The following is a 4695-nucleotide window of genomic DNA, read 5'->3' as shown; positions in this document are numbered from 1 at the left end:
CTATATTAAATATTTTTCTACAAAAAATAACATTTTATTGTTTTTTTTCTAAATTTTTATTTTTATTTATTACCTAATGTTATTATTGTGCATTAATATATGATTTTTTTGAATTTAATTTTATTTTACTTTTTAATGAAAAAGACAATAAACTTAAAACTACAAATAATATAAAAAAAATATTTAATAATATATACAATTTACTGTATCGATGAGCATGTTTTTCATTCTGACCATCAGATTTATTTACTAAATTTCTAAATTGTATTTTAGGGAATTAGTTTGCATACATTAGCCATTTTTCTTACCACCTAGCACAAAGTTAATAGTTAATGCAAATTATGAAATTGTGACAGGCGTCTCATAAACTACATATAAATAAACTATACCAAAATAACAATGGTATAGGCAAATCCTCATTTCTAGGACTATAGATCCAGAATTTGACAACATACGATCATATCCAAAAAAAAAAACCAAAATAGGAATAAAGATCTTCAACCCCGATGACAAACTCTCTGCAATCAAATCACAACAGGCTTAGAGCCTGAAAAAGGCAAACATAACAAATCAACAAAGCGGATATGGTCACCAGAAACATTATAAGCAACAACATAATTTTGTACACTTTAGAACAAACTGCACTAATAGACTTACATATTTTGTTGAAGGCCACAATATCACAACTCTGGACATACTCGTTAATTGGTTCAGCAGTAAGACGTTCCTCAATGAGCGAGTCAACAGAGTCCAGATCGTCCACAATGGTGAGCATTATCTGCAATTTCTTGATACCTACCCAACAGCTACAAGTTTGGCTGTGACACAAGAAGATGTAGCCAATTAAGAAACATAACTTACTTATAAAATTTTGAAAAATATCTACATAGCTAAAAATGTTGGCATACATGCTCCCCAAAATAAACCCTCCATCTCGACACTTCTGACTGCCTCTTCAAGCTTTTTCATGTCTGTCTCATTGCCACCTTATATTTATACGTATTAAATAACTTCAGCACCACCTTGAACTGTCGAGAGAGAACTGGAGAAATGGAGGAGGATCGCAGGGGGTGGAGATGGCCAAGTCGTCAAAAGTGTCTCATTGTGGTGGAGTCGAGCGGAGCGAGAGAGAGAGAGAGAGAGAGAGAGAGAGAGAGAGAGAGAGAGAGAGAGAGAGAGAGAGAGAGAGAGAGAGAGAGAGAGAGAGAGAGAGAGAGAGAGATAAATATGGGAGAGGGACGAGAAAGAGAAAGCAAGCTTGAGGTTTTTCTTGGGCATGGACGGCTGGAGAAGGCTGCCGCCGGTGAGGGAAAAGAGAGCAGAGAGAGCTCTCGTGACTTAGAAGATGAAAAGTGATTTGGGTTTTAGGGTTTCATCCTTTTCCTTTTATATACCAAACCTAAATAAATAAAATTAAAAAGGGTAATAAATTAAAAATTTGGTCTGCCTTTAATTTAATAAAAAAAATCTGGTCAGCCCTTTTTTTTAACATATAGTGACACGCTTGGCGTGACTGCATACACATGTCCCAACATACCTGGCGTGTCACTGTATCATAAATTTAAATTTATTTAAAATAATTTAAATTTCTTAACATGTAGTGACACGCATGGCGTGACTGAATACACATATCCCAACACGCTTGGCGTGACTCTATAGGTCAACATTTTAAATAAAAAAATAGAAAATAATGGGTATTACTCTTTAGTGACACTTCATATTTTTAGTGACACACATTATAAGAGACTAATATCGTAAGTTTAGAGTCTAGTTGTGCGCGTCACTAAAAATCACTCTTAACTCTTTAGTGACGCACACAAAAGTACATGTTACTAAATAGTGTCACTAAAAGGCTAAATTGTAGTAGTGGAGGTTTCGCGAGTAAGATGCATTGGCGAGTAACAACTGAACTTGCCGGCTCGCACCGACCTAACCCAGAAATCTCGCTTGTACTCAATACCACAAGTCCGTAGTGCGTCACCTACATAACATGCGATGGCTCTCACCTTCGACTTTATTAACTCTACCTCGAAAGTGACGTTGGGGTCCTGGGGAGTCTTTGATTTACATGGTTTAGGAGACATTATTTCAAAATCCAAGTCACCTGGTTCAAAAGCAATTGTGACCTTGGGTAAAAACAGAGGCTCAGCTAAAGGAATATAGAAAACACACTAGGAGGTTCGGGCCAAGTAGCTTCTCGCAAGAAATGGCACTTGCCTTCAGTAATCTCTTGCAAGAAGCATCTGTGGCGACTAGCAATGTATTCTCGGTGAATTTTTACTAGGTGATCCCTAATTTTGGCTTCATTTACCTCTAATTTGGATCTGGGTTTTGAAATCTTGCGTTTGTAGGGGATGGCAAATTCAGTAGGATGCTCAATTTCTAAATTTTTGGGATGATAAACTTCTGAACCAGATTGGGACATTGCTACAAGGAGAAAGCAATCCCAATTACTGGAAGAAATTTATCAAACAAGAAGTTGGTAAATTGGAGAATTTAGAACATTTGCGTACTCTCTAAGCCCTAACATTTACCTAGATACAGTTCAGCCCTAAAAATTTCTAAAACCAAATAAGATAACAATGATGCTAACCAAGAAGATGGTAAATAAACCCAGAAATACAACGTAACCAGCATGTAAGAAAACAATGAGAAAAGTCACTTACTGTTTCAAGTTGGGTTTCGGGGCAATGAACAGCTCTGAAATCTACAAATCAACGAACGTCGTGAAGATCCCTCCGAATGCTTGAAGTCGAAAAATTAAATCAGATGGAACTCATAGAAAAAATTTTAAAGACAGAGATGGCATGCAAATTTTCGAGAAAATTTGGTAAAGGTTTTTCAACGGAAAAGCTTAAAAAATTCTCAGGGTTTCTAAAATGGCCAAGGTCATGCAAAGATGCTTCCTTTTTCCATTTTATACTCTTGGGTTAATCACCGTTAGATCAGGGAGATAATTGATCCTACGGGTAGGATTTGAATATGAAGTGGAAAAGATGGTTTTTAAATACTGATGTACCTCGAAACCACAAAACTGCCAAAATCAAAGGACATGCATTTTTTCAAAAGGGATTATGATAAATATACCCTTTGTAATCATTTAAAAAACATTTTTTATTAAAAATAACTTTTTAAGGGGCAATTGTTAATACCCAAAATTCTACTGGTACTTCAGAGAAGGGCACGTGTCAACTTGGGAGAATACGAATCAACAAATATAATAGTAATTATATTAAAAGATGTTAAAATGGAATAACTTATTAAATACTGAACTGGTAGAGTATATCTACAACTCGCTGACTGTAAAGTCTTGGGCCAGAAAAAGCTGTACAAACTATTAATTCACATATTAACGACAAAACCATTTCGTATATGAAGATATGATCGGCAGGACGACATCATTAATCCAAAGCGAGGCACCAACCTCGCTACGTATGAAGAAAAGTAAGCGAGACATGTTAACTGTTAGAACACTTAGCGTATAATGTACATTATAAAAACTAAGCATAACAGTTGGGTGACTTGAGCAACAAATAGCAAGGCATCCATCCTGCTATAAGGAGACATGCTCATAGTACCTACACTATTCAACTTCAGATATCTTTCAGCAAGATCCACTGCCCTGTCGAGTCAGCTCTCTCAGATAGAAGCTGACATTCAAATGATGTTAACTACTGAAGTTCACCTTGTCACCAAGAACTGCGATTGTCAGATGGGGCGTTATGTCTCCAAGCACAAAAACGATGAGATTTACATTATCAACCTCGGAAAGACATGGGAAAAGCTCTAGCTTGCTACCAGGGTTATTGTTGTTATGTTCCCAGCGAGATGTCCTAGAACAATATGCTTTGCAACGTATTTAATATACGTATGCATTGACCCAGTAAAAGCAGACCAATCACAGCTGTGATATTTTAAATAATAACCGCATTTATTTTACGTGGGACGTAATCAAATCCCACAATTTCAGAAGATTATTGTTGTAAGATATCAGCCTGATTTTTAATTAACCGCCCTCCTATGTAACTCTTAATAGGGGCAGGATACACTGAAAATGGGACTGAAAAATCCTTTAGAGAAAAAACCCTAGAATTGTATCAGCAATATCTAATAAGATAGACTCGTGGACTATGCAGAATTTTAACTGCAAAACCACATAAAAAAAGCTTTGTGTTCTTTAGTTTTTTCCTTATTGCTATTACTTTCTGTGCAAATCCATCACGATTTAGGCTTTAATATAGTTAACAAAATCTTCGTTAATAGTATGTTTTACATTTATCAACTCATAAGCGCACGAACCTTTATTGTATTATAGAGATTGTGAAGAACGAGATCGAACCCATGAGAATTGCGTCAGATCGAAGAAAATACTTATTTAATTAAAGCTATTAAAACTCTAACCTAGTTCTAAAAATGGCGAGGCTTTTGGTAACAAAAATAATAAAGTGCTTTAACAGTAAAATGATAGTAACAGATATTTTCGGTGATATTTGGGAATATTATTAAGAATTTAGAATCCACTTAAGTGTATATAAAAATATTTATGTTTACATTGATTCTCATAATTTAATTAGTAATCAAACTAATTATTTTCTAACAAAAAATAAATTTTCCTTTGCTTTAAAATTAAAATTATAACTTCTAAGCATTAAATGTGAAACAATTTAATATAAATAGAAAAATTCAAAGAATATT

The 4695-nt window shown here is 34.8% G+C and overlaps 1 long non-coding RNA gene across 1 annotated transcript; it reads right to left on the bottom strand.

The window, feature by feature from the left end:
* Window positions 1-347: 347 nt before the first annotated feature.
* Window positions 348-1357, bottom strand: LOC115714564 (uncharacterized). Its single transcript, XR_009687388.1, has 3 exons — window positions 909-1357; window positions 658-818; window positions 348-547 (listed from the first exon to the last, which is right to left on the bottom strand). It is a non-coding gene; the product is annotated as an uncharacterized LOC115714564 (long non-coding RNA).
* Window positions 1358-4695: the final 3338 nt, after the last annotated feature.

Source organism: Cannabis sativa, chromosome 4 (genome assembly GCF_029168945.1).
Source record: "Cannabis sativa cultivar Pink pepper isolate KNU-18-1 chromosome 4, ASM2916894v1, whole genome shotgun sequence".
Taxonomy (NCBI): domain Eukaryota; kingdom Viridiplantae; phylum Streptophyta; class Magnoliopsida; order Rosales; family Cannabaceae; genus Cannabis; species Cannabis sativa.
The sequence above is the reverse complement of the archived record's forward strand: the minus strand, read 5'-3'. Positions and strand labels throughout refer to the sequence as shown.